This window comes from Tiliqua scincoides, chromosome 4, assembly GCF_035046505.1.
Source record: "Tiliqua scincoides isolate rTilSci1 chromosome 4, rTilSci1.hap2, whole genome shotgun sequence".
Lineage (NCBI taxonomy): Eukaryota > Metazoa > Chordata > Lepidosauria > Squamata > Scincidae > Tiliqua > Tiliqua scincoides.
Window position 1 is genome coordinate 62,167,558 of NC_089824.1, and position 12,548 is coordinate 62,180,105.

The window sequence follows — 12,548 nt, forward strand, 5'->3', positions numbered from 1 at the left end:
ATAGATTGTCTGTGTCCACTTCCTTGGTTTCCAACAGAACCGCTCACCCCCTTCATAAGGAACTTATGTGCATTCAGCTTCCAAGCATTTTTAATAATATGGCTGAATAGTTGGTGGTAGAAGCCAGGGGCAGCTTTTCTTCCACTGTTCCCCCAGTTCTTAAACAAACCTGCCTCCTGCTCCTTCCCCCCCCCCACTGAAACATCTATATGTGCATGTATACCTACATTTGTGCACTGTGTTGCTGCTGGCTTGTCTTTGCTAGGGGTAGAGTGAGGCACCTTGCTAGCCCGATGTTCAGACTCTAGATCAGTGGTTTCCATCCTTTAGGAGCCCGCAGACCACTAGGGCAAAAATTGGAATTGTCGTAGACCACATACAACCCACCCCTGCATGCTAAAAATACAATTAAATTTGGTAGTCTGTGGGGGGAGGTCTTGGCGAAACACTGCAGCTGTGGGCAGTCCATTACCTCCTGTCCATTCTCTGGTGGTCAGTAAGACACTGGAAGTGATCAAAGGTGATCTTTTTTTCTGAGACCTTGCGAACCACTTTACAGGGTCTCGCGGACCACCTGTGGTTCACGGACCCCAGGTTGGGAACCACTGCTATAGACTGAACATGGTCTTCCTTCTCAGCTCTTCTGCCTCCACTTTGGAACAAAGGCCTGCTCATGGTAACAGCTCTTGCTTGGTCTGTCTGTCCTAAATGGGGAGGAAGTGACATGTGCATGCATGTTGTTCTCTGATCTGCATTCTATTGGAATGCCAAAGGGGATCCCCAAGAGAAAGTTACTGTGTATAAAAAAAAATAAAGCCTTTCATTTCCTGGAAAATTCTGTGAATGGCTGCACTCATTTGCACAGCTCATTTGGTCCTGTGAATGAAAGCCACATCCTGGGAGCTTGGACCAAAGGAAGACTGTTAGTCACATGAACAAAAGTGACTTCCCAACCTTAGTTTCCTTCACCAAGTCCATGTCTAAATTCAGTTTAGGAGGGTGTAGCTAATGAAGCAACTAGCCTTCAGAAGCTGCTGCATTCTTGGTAGGGTGCCAAATGATAGAAACTCTCCTTTATGGCCAGTTCTGAGCGATCAAGGGCCATCATGATTCTCTGGGAAGGAAACTTGTAAAAATCTGTATTGCACGTCCCCATGTGTATTTGTTCCTCTTGCTGCCTTGCTGTTGGTTTAGTTGTACCTTGTGCTGCATTGCATAAAGCATTCCATTCTAGCTGTGATTGCTGTGAACAATTGCGTCAAGTGGGCACACAGAACTGGTAAGCAAATGCTCCCTCCCTTTTCAGCCTTTCCTTCTGTTTCCTGTCCCCGAGTCCAGCTGAAAGCCTCTGTGTCAATACAGGATGGGCAGCACTCCTTATGTGGCCCTTCTCTCAGGAAAGTAGTTTTGGCTCCCTTGGCCTTTCTTCCTTTATATTAACTGTGGGAACAGCCTAGTACAGTGGTTCCTAAATGTTTCCAACACCTTCGACTACTGGGCTCCCCATTAGAGCTGCAATCCTATACATTGTTTAGGGTAGCAGGTTTTTCATGAGGATTCCAAGGCTTCTCTGGCTGTTGCCCCAGAGAGACATGGCTTATAGTTTGGGAACCACTGCTTGGTCTTGGCAAGTACAAGGGGAAATAATCCCTTCCTGTTGATTCCTGCTTGGAGGCTTGGGACATTGGTTAAGAGGAACCACATGATGGGAAAGACCAGCTCTCCTGCCTCAAGTAAATAAAGTCATTTCACAGCCTGCCAAGGAGCTCAATCCTTCCCTGTAGCTCTTGGTTCTGGCTACAGAGAACTATGTAGTTCAGCAATAGCCTTTTGTCACAGCCTGAACCTTGGGAACCTCTCTTCCCCCCCCAGCTCATCTCCAGCCCCTGTTCTCCTGGGATAGCCCCCCCTGATTTCCTTATGTGTCTTCTCTTGCTTGAGCCATCGCAAGCTACCTTTCCCTTTCAAGGATGTCCTCTCCATTTCTTCTTATGTAGGAATAGCTTATGTTTAGGGTCTACAACATATGATGAATGGCTAAAGAACAGTGAACTGCTTTTTAGTTTTGATTTCCCTTGTCTGTTATTGTAGCACTACTCCACAACAGTTTGGTTGCTGCACACTTACCCTCGCTTCTGTCTTCTCCTGAACCATTGAGCTGTGCAATTGGCCTGCACACAGTCCCAGCACATGAAATAGATTTTCCCCATATGTACATGTTAACTCAGGTTGTGAAAAGCACACCCAGTAACACCTGTTTGCCAGTTACTTTCCTGAGTCATATACAGAGATGTTTGTCACCCAGGTATCTGATATATGTAACTAAGGACTTTATATATTTGAATTATGGACCATAATCCTTCCCTAGTTGGATGCTGATAAAAAAAACAGGTTTATGTTCAGGATTTTTGAGCTGCTGCCATCTCTAACTGCACCATGTCTTGTCATCTTATTGGTGCCCAATTATTGAGCTGCTGCTTTTTAAATAAACATTTTATGGATTTGTAACTTGCTTGGGTCTGTACTCTGGATTAAAACAGGCTATAAATATACAATTAAGTAAAATTGAATTGGTAATTACAAAACCCCTTTGTCTGGCTTCTTGGAGTTAGTCATCAGTAGAGCAGAAGGTTGTAACAATAAGGAATTTAAAACTGGCCTTTGGTCAACCTGTTACATGAGCAGCTTTAGTGGCAAAACAGCAAGGCTGATGCTTGAAATGAAAAGTATAGCAGTAAATGATGCTTTTGATCACACTGTGAGCAACTAATTGTTTTTGTAATCTAGCTATTACAGAAAGACATGCAAGAAAAGAACGCTTACAATTTGTGAACAATTATGATGTCCACAAGCTCATTAGAAGAACTGCCAAGAAAGTATATAATAAGTTTACTCAGAATTCGCCCCCCCCCAAACTACTACAGCAGTTTATTTGCCTGCAGGGCTGGTCCTTTCACACAGTCAGGTGAACTGATGGCTTTTAGCGATGAGTGGGGTGTGGTGCTGGTGAACTTGCAGGGTGCTCTGCCAGCCGCCTGCCTGCCCCTTCTCCATCTCTCCTGGCCTGCTGGCTGCCCAGACTCCTTTATTCTGTGCTCTGATCCTCTTCTCTGTATTAACGTGATCTTCATTAGCAATGGCTCATTTTCATCCTCCACACTGAAAACTATTAGCTGATAAGACAAAAGGAGTTTGACATCCTTTTGGGGCAAATTGATTCTCTCTGCTTATTTTCTTATTAGGCTTTTCTTCCATACTTGTTGGAAATGAAGAAGATTGCTTCATTTTCATCCCATTCCATGACTGAGCACTTATCACTCTACTCTGATTGAACATGTCTGCGCTGGCATGTGAGAGACTTGCCACACATAAGTTTTTAATTTCTAATTTTTTCCCTTCTAATGAGAAGCTTCAAAAGTTTATGAGCACATTTGCATTTGAACAATGTGGCAGCATTATCACTGACATGAAAGCAACTTCATCACGACATTTTTCTAGGTTTACTCTCACATACTCAGATTTGTCAGGATTTTCTTAGTTAGCCAGAAAATTGTAGTATTTGGAGAATACACAGTGCAAAATTCTATTTGCTATTTTGATATGTGATCTGAATTCATGTTCTTGCTAATAACACCACTGAAATAATTTGTTCTCCTAACAGATGTGTATTTAGTCTATTTATAATCTTATGCCGTCATGCTCTAATATCTAATTCAGACATTTTCAACCACTGTGCCATGGCACACTGGTGTGCTGCAAATGGTGTGCAGGTGTGCCGTGGTAGTTTGGGAGGGTCATTTATTAATAGGGCCAATAGGAATGTGAGCCCCCCACCAGCAGCATGGTGTGCCTTGTCAATTGTCAAAGAAAGATGGTGTGCCTTGACAATTTTAGTGCCTTGTCAGTGTGCCATGAGATGAAAAAGATTGAAAATCACTGAACTAATTCTAAACAATAACTCTAAATTGCTATCATTCACGTATGTCACTTATGCATTTTGATTGAAGTTGTATCACATAGTATTGCTTTTGTGCTTACCACAACATGTTTTCAGAAGAGTTTCATGAAATGAAGGCTCATTTAAATGGTTCGTTTAAGATAACCCTCCAGAATCTAATTGCTACCCAAGCTTTTATTACTGATCTGATCTTGTGATCTAGAAGTAAGATTGCCAGCTTGGAATTTTTGCAGTGAGAGTCAGGTCACAAGACTCCTAACACTTGAAAAAATGAGGGGGGGGGAGGCTCATACTGGTGCAGTCCCAAAATGACTGGGAAGAATTTTTTGTCATCCAGCTACTGAGAGGGAGGGGAGACAAAAAGCTGGATAAATAGGATCATATTTAGTAAACTGGCGATCTTGTCTAGAAGCAGAATCTGCTGTAACAACACATGAGAATTAAAGGAATTAGTTCAAGGTTACTGCATGGTAAAGCTCCATGGAACTAGCCTTCTACAAAATAAGTCAATATACAGGATACTGATTCCCAGTTTGCAAACTCATTAGACCAGCAATGCAATTAGAATGAGAGAGTGTTGGTGGTGATGACTTCATACACTCATTTTACACAGTGGTTATGTTTTTGAAAAGCAGCGTGTATCTCAGATGCATAAATTAAAACTATGTTTACTGTAAGAAGTGACTGTGCTCCCTGATGAACATGTAGGAGTGTGTGGGAAGTTCGACCACCTTATTCCAAAAATTTGTGAGCATAAATTAGGTTCTGGTATTAAACAAGAGTGTTTTTTCAAAGGTGTCTAAAATCTTATAAACTTGTTTAAACAAGAGGTGGGTATATTTTTATACTGCTTTTCAACAAGAATTGCTCAAACCAGTTTGTCTAGCTGAATGAGAGCTCAATCCCAACCAACTTTCCAGCACCATTGTAAGAGCTGTGCAACTTCAAGGTAAGGGAACAAATCTTGCCTTACATTGAGGAGGCCTCTGTGACTCCCCCCCCCCCCCAACTGTAGGATGCAGCACATGCCCCACTGGTACAGCTATGCCAGTGCTGGAAAGTTGGTTAGCATTGCGCTCTGTATGAATGAAAAAAGGTTTACTGTAATCAAAGATCTTGAAGTCTAAAAGAGAGCCAAAGGAGAACATAGCAAACAGTCACTGGAAAAGAAGCTTTGCTAGGGTGAATAGGGACATTTGTTATCTCCCTTCTACTAAGTTGAAGAACCACCACTTAAAAGATGCCTCTTTACCCAGTTAGCATAATCCTTTTGGATTATGTGTTGGAGGATGGATCTATGTTCTTCAGATTAGTTTTAGGCTGCAATCCTGTTTACATCTCACTGAAGTAGATACAGTTTTAAGCAGTTTGTGTGCAGCACTATAGTCTCCATAACAAGCCTCCTAATGAGGCAGCTTGTGGTTGCATCTGCTAACCCACCATTGCTGCCACCTTGCCCACCTTGCTTAACCTCAGGTGAGCTGCTGCAGTTTTGAAAAGAAAGGAAATGTATGGAATTGAGAAGAGTGATAACCTAGAATGTCTCCTAGGAGATGCTCTAGACTGCCACACTCCTCCATGCACTTCCTCCTTTTCCTTTCTATCTTCTAAACATTGTTGGTGAGGTAGCAGTGGTTGAAGGGGCAGCACATGGTTGGGCACCAATAAGATGACAAGACATGATGCAGTTAGAGATGGCAACACCTTGAACTTAAGAGCCCTGCTGGATCAGGTCAATGGCCAAGTAATCAAGCTTACTGTTTCAGTAGCCCACCAGCTGCCTCAAGGAGCACACAAGACAACAAGATACCTGTATCCCGTTGCCACTCCCTTGTATCTGACCTTCAGAGATGTCCAGTGTGTAGCTAATACTTCAAAAACATGAGGTTGCATACAGGTTGAGTGTCATTATTCGCAAGGGTTCCATTTCCAGAACTCATGTGGATGGCAAAAATCACATTAAAACAAATCCATTTAAAAAACAATGTCCCTTTGCTAGGCGATTTAGAAACAGCCTTGCTTACCTTTGTAAGATAGACTCATTAGTCAGACAATCAATCAGTCTCTCTCCAGGCATTTAGGAAGGCTTCACTCCAAGCGCTAGGAAAGAATGCAAAGTGATTATCTTTCATGTATTCATGGGGAAGGGAGGGGTCACTTGCCTTGGAGTGAAGCTGTTCCAAGTGCCTGGAGAGAGAATGATTGATGAATTGTCGGCTGCCCTCTCTTGCATTAATGAGGCTATTGTTAAACAACTTTTTTCCTTTGAAGGGTCCTTCTCATTGCTTTGAGATAAAACTGCAGGTGAAAAATCTGTGGATAATTAGGTTATACCTGTATACCCATCATGGGTTTTAACCTGTGATAAACTTTTCCTCCATAAATCTGTCCAATCTCCTTTTAAAGGCATCTAGGCCATGTGACATCATATTCTGTGGCAAGTAGTTTCACAGATTTATTACATGCTGGGTAAAGAAACCTTTTCCTTCACCCAGTGACACTTGCTGTGTTGCTTCAGACACAATGGGGGGGAGGGGTGGTTGGCTTGGGCCAGCTCTGTGAATCTCCAGAATCTTCCTCAAACAAACCAATATCATCTCCTGGCTGGACATGTGGTTGCTTTTTAATTTGTGTTTTGAAATATTTCATCTGAGAGTCTTGTCAGACTGGACCACTTAGATTTAAATTATAGGGGAATCATAGGTAAGAGCATCCTCAGCCTTGTTCTCTGAGCTCTTCTGACAATAATGATCTGCAGCTGGTCTCTGTCATTAGTGTTATAGCTGCTCTGCTGCAATAAAATACGTAGTTCTGGGGTGGCTGAATTATAAATCAATGGGCTTTAATGGATTTGCAGAGAGAAGTGGAAATTAATAAGATAGCCTCTTCTGCGCTTTCTCGCTGGCAGAAGCCATTTTTGGACATATCGAATCTCAAAACTGTTTTGTGAAACTATTGTCAGTGTGCCGCCAAGCAATTAAACCACCAGGCAGCAGGTCAATGCTTCTGCTGTAGCTATTGGTTCACAGCAGGGGCTAGTGCTACTGCAGCTATGGGCCAGAGTAGCTGGGTATTTCTCTGCCTCTCAGAACAGTGGCAGGGGGAGGATTTGCAAAAAGCTACATGGGACAAATTTTGTAGGAAAACTGTGAGGGGAAAGTTCTGCCTTTCTCCATGGGCTGTGATCCTAGCCAGTATCCACCTTTCATTGGCTGGCCGTTTTTAATGAAAAAACACATCTGGTTTCAAGTCATTTCTTGAAAGCACATCTAGGGGTATGTCTAGTGTGACCCTTATGCATCTCAGTTAAGGCAATTAGGGCAGGGACGTACAGCCTTCTCAATGGACTTATCACCCTACCACTGTGTTTTGTGATTCCATGTTGGTGATGCTCAGTCTGTTCTGACATCCTGTCAAATAGCTTGCAGAGACTTCAACTATTTGCTGGTACAGTGGTGCTGATGGCTGTGGCTGGACCATTACCCAGGTGGGGACAGGAGTTCCTGTGTTCTTGTACAGTGGAGCAAAGGATTGGCCTGTTTAGCTACTGTTCCAGTGGAGCTTCTTGCTTGAGGAGTACAGGGTCTTTTGCAAAAGGTTTTGTTTGACACCATGATCAGAGTTCTGATTTGGCTGGTCCCAATGTGCTTGGCAAAAGCAGCAATTGCTTCAGGGAATCTGCTGCCACTTCTATTTGATTAGCATCACCCACTTGCAGGTCTGGAACTGCGTTAATAACCATGATGGGTCATATTGCACCTGTAAAATCAAAATTATGTTCATATTAGACTTAAATATGGGACTATTGAAAGTGGTTTTGGCAAACATGATGGGGACTTCTAATTGTGATGATGAGCATTGTGTCTTGCTTGAATGCCATAGCAATTGCCCACACATCTCTTCAGTGGCAGAGGGGTAACTTGGGCAGAACATGAGGGGCACGTACCCCAGGTGCTGTGCCAGAAGGGCTCATGACTACCCCTAGTATCCACCCAGTCACTGCTGGATTCTCCCCAAGGGTGGGGTGCTGCTGACGTTGCATGCCCCTTCAGCTTCTGTGAGGGATCCCAGCCCCCGCAGAAGCCAGACCAAGGCACATGAGGCCCTGTGTTTGGGGAGAATGTGAAATGACGTTCTCTCCAAGGGTGGGGCATTTCCACGTGAAGGATCCCATCCTCCACAGAAGTCCGAACATGGCACATGAAGCCCCACCCTCTGGGGAGGTCCTGGGGCAGTGATATCACAACATTGCATGGCATCATGACATCACTGCCCTGGATGCTGGGGTGATATGTTATTACCCTGTCCAGTGGTACTCTATAAGCAAATAGTATACAGTGGTGCCTCGCAAGACGAATGCCTCGCACACCGAAAAACTCGCAAGACGAAAGCGTTTTTGCGATTTTTTCTGATGACTCGCAAGACAAATTTTTCTATGCCGTGCTTCGCAAGACGAATTTTTTCTATGGCTATGCTTTGCAAGATGAATTTTTAAAATTAAAAAGTTGAAGTTCTGTGCTTGAAATTTTTGAAATCCTCTGTACAGTATGTATGCCTTTAAAGAGCACTTAATAAACACTTTGTAAACCAAATTTGATTTTGTTCTGACTTTTTTTGCCCATAGGAACACATTAATTAAATTTCAATGCATTCCTATGGGAAACTGCGCTTCGCAAGACGAAATTTTCGCAATACGAAACGACTTGCGGAATGAATTAATTTCGCCTTGCGAGGCACCACTGTATAGTGAATCTGATTTGGTAAGCAGAACACAAAGCTTGGAACTCTTGGTGCTTAATGGTTCAAATTTCTGCAGAATCTTCAATACACTATACATTGTCAAAAAAAAAACAAACCCCAAGATTTCTGTGAAAAACTGAAATAATGGGGCTGGAGCAAATGGTTCTCACTCCTCAAGCATTAAAACTCTCACAGGTTAATTTAATGTACTGAGGAGAGTGAACCTTTTGCTTAGCTGGACTGTAATAGAATATTCTTAATATATTCTGGATTATAATAGAATATTCTTAAACCCTTACACCTGCAGTTTTCAAACTCTCAGGGAGTTTGAGGACCACAGTAAGTCCTTGCAAGGGAGGTGACAGAGGCAGCGGGGGTAGGGGGAAGGTAGCGATGTGATCACCAGGATCACATTGCTAAGGGGGGCTGCAGGGACTGGGAGGTACTCACCAGCCTGTTGGGGGTGCAGGGAGCCCTGTGCGAGTGTCTGCAGGGCTCTCCAGCCTTCTGAAAATAAAAGTGGAGCAATCATGCTCTACTTCCGGTTTTGTGGAGGTGGAGTGCGATTGCTCCACTTTCACTTTTGGAATGTCAGGGAGCCTTGCACGTGCTGCTTCAGTGCTCCCCGCACCCCAGACAGGCTGCTGCAGGGACTGATGAGTACATCCCAGTCCCTGCAGCCCCCCTTAGCGACATGATCCTGGAGATCATGTTGCTGCCTTCCCCCTACTCCCACCCCTTAAGGGGGCAGAGGCCAGGGATGTCAGGCTGCGGCATCACAACACCCCAGTTTGAATAACTCTGTCTTATGCTGTCCTATGTAAGACTGATCCCAAAAATGACCCCTCTGTTTTCTCCTTGCCCCATGAAAATTGTAACAATAGGAACCCCATCTTCCCCCCTATATTTTATTATATTACATAAACAAAACAAAGAGTATTACATCAATACATGCTTATGAATTACTTTTAAAAAAAAGGGAAAGAAAAAATAATACATATACACAACCAGAGTATCTACATATCAACACTTCATGCGGCTTATGTTATTATATCAAGGAATGGCCTCCAGATATCCTCAAATAAATCCATACGCAGTTGACACCGATAGGCCATTCGCTCGAATACTGATAAATGTAATATATTGTTTGTCCATTGGGCATATGTAGCTGGGCATCTCTTCTTCCAATGAAGTAATATAAGTCTTTTTACTGCCGTGAGGGCACAGAGAGTCCATTTCAATTGTCCAGGTGTGAGTCTCCAGATAATGGGTAGATAATTAAGAATTACAAACATACCGTAAAAATTAAAGGTTGCTGTAGCACTATCTTTATAATATTATTTCATCCCAAAAGCTTACAATAACAGGACATGACCACAACATATGTGTAAGTGTAACATTCAAACTCAAGCATTTCCAACATCTAGATTCCTTGCTAAGTCCTTTAAGGAATAGCCTCTGTGGTGTCCAATATATTCTAAAGCAGGGGTGCTCTCACTTTTTTGGCTCGAGAGCTACTTTGAAACCCAGCAAGGCCCGGAGATCTACCAGAGTTTTTTTACAATGTTCGTGCCATCATAACGTATAGCATTTATGTGTGCAATGAATGTTGGTGTACCTTGCATAACTGCATGAGCCAATATTGCACAACACAACATAATTAACTATAAACATTTTTTGTAATTACTTGAGTTTACTTTGATGACTTGCACTGAAGTGAATCAGCCAAGGATGCATAGTCCGGACAGTAGCTGCTGACAGCCAGCCTCAAGCACACTTCCAAATGTTCATCAGTCATGGTGGAAGGTACTTGGACTTAATGATCTTCATGTAGGAAAAGGCTGACTCACATAAATAAGTGGAGCCCTTCCTGCCTCAGGTGCTCTTATATCCCTGAGGGCCCTATTGCCTTCAAGTGGCTGCAGCTGTGCAGCACACTCTGCTGGATGCCCAGGCCTTACCCTTAAAGGGGCCACTGCTGACACCACATCTACCTCCTCACCAGATCTTCCTGGATTCCAATACAAGTGTGTGTGTGTGTGTGGGGGGGGGGGAGCAGATCTCTAAACAGACCAGTGCAAAAACAGGGGAAAGGTGTGGGGGAGGGAAGATTTCTATATAGACATCACAGCAAGACCAGTGCAAACAGAACCTTGCACACAGAACCAAGGGATGGAAGTTGGGGGGGGCAGATCTCCATACATACCAGTGCAAAAACAGGGGAAAGGTAAGTCAGCCCCAGTAGAGTCAACGGGGCTCACTCCCAGGGATGCGTGGACAGGAGAGAAGCCTACCAGCAGCTCCTCGCCAGGTGTACTCACGAGTCAGTCCCAGTAGAGTCAACAGGGCTCACTCCCAGGGATGCGTCACTCCCAGGGAGCTCACTCCCAGGATGGGGCTCACTCCCAGGGATACGTGGACAGGAGCTCACTTCCAGGGATGCATGGACAGGAGCCCAGGGATGCATCACTCCCAGGGAGCTCACTCCCAGGACGGGGCTCACTCCCAGGGATGCGTGGATAGGAGCTCACTCCCAGGGATGCGTCACTCCCAGGGAGCTCACTCCCAGGACAGGGCTCACTCCCAGGGATGCGTGGACGGGAGAGAAGCCTGCAATCGACTCATTTTGACTCGCGATCGACTGGTGGATCGCGATCAACGTATTGAGTACCCCTGTTTGAAAGAGTATTTTTTGCTGTATTAGGCGTAATTTAAGATCTCTAGATATTGCCTGTATGTTCTTAAGTGCCACAGCCCATTGCTCACCCAGGATAGGACATTCCAATTCAGAGTTCCATGTAGTTTGAAGTAAATGTGTATCAAACTTAGTACACGGCATTAGATATTTATAAACAAATATTACTGGTTTCTTCATAGCAACAGACTGCATAAGTATGTCTAAGAGTGAGGGAGTTTGTGAAGCAGATAATGCAGAGGGACCCAATTTAGAAACTAATAAATGTTGGAACTGTAAATATTGCTAGCAGACTTTGGAAGGTAATACTGATAGGAACCCCATCTTGGTGATGTTTTAGAGCCTTAAAGAAATCTAATAAACTTCTTAGCCCACTGGCAGCCATCATTTAATGGAGAAATATTGTATGCTGCCTTTTTTGCCTATCAAAGCTACCAAAGAAGATTCACAATGGAGAAAACAATCCAATCAACACTGCTACGGTTGGCATCCTTCAGTCTCGGAAGACTATGGTCTTCAACACTGCTACTATTTTAAAAAGATAGCATAAAACAAAACTGCACAACTGACATGGCTGCACCAAATAACCTCACAGCCACTACCACACATGCCTGCCCCAGTTGAACAGAAAAGCAGTGCCTTAGTGTGTAAGGTAGGCTTGTAACTAAGAGAACATCTCCAGGTGCATTGTGTGTACCTGGCAGTTTGGTAATGGATTATTGCTTCCAATGGACAATTTGCATCTATGGAAGCACATTTGAAAAGCAATGACACATGTGGGGCTAGCAACTGGTTGCCAAAGAGCATCTGATGCTTTTGCAATGCTCATTCATTTCCTACTCCAGTTCAAAAGAAACAACACCAAAATACATACATTGCAAAGTGAAATAATTATGGTGCTGAAGGCAGGCTACAAACCACCTAAAGGGCAAAAGAATGAAGCTGATGGAGGTGTCTCTTATAAAGTCTTCAAGTGTAATGGTGATACTGTTGTGAAATGAGAAATTGATGTGTGGAAGAGACAAATTTGGGGTAATGTCTTTAATGGACCACTGGCATACAAATGGGAGTGCTGAGGGGGTCATAGGCCCTGGGTGCCACCACCGGGGTGTGTGTGACACCACTAGTGACCAAAGTCACTAAAATTGCAATTTG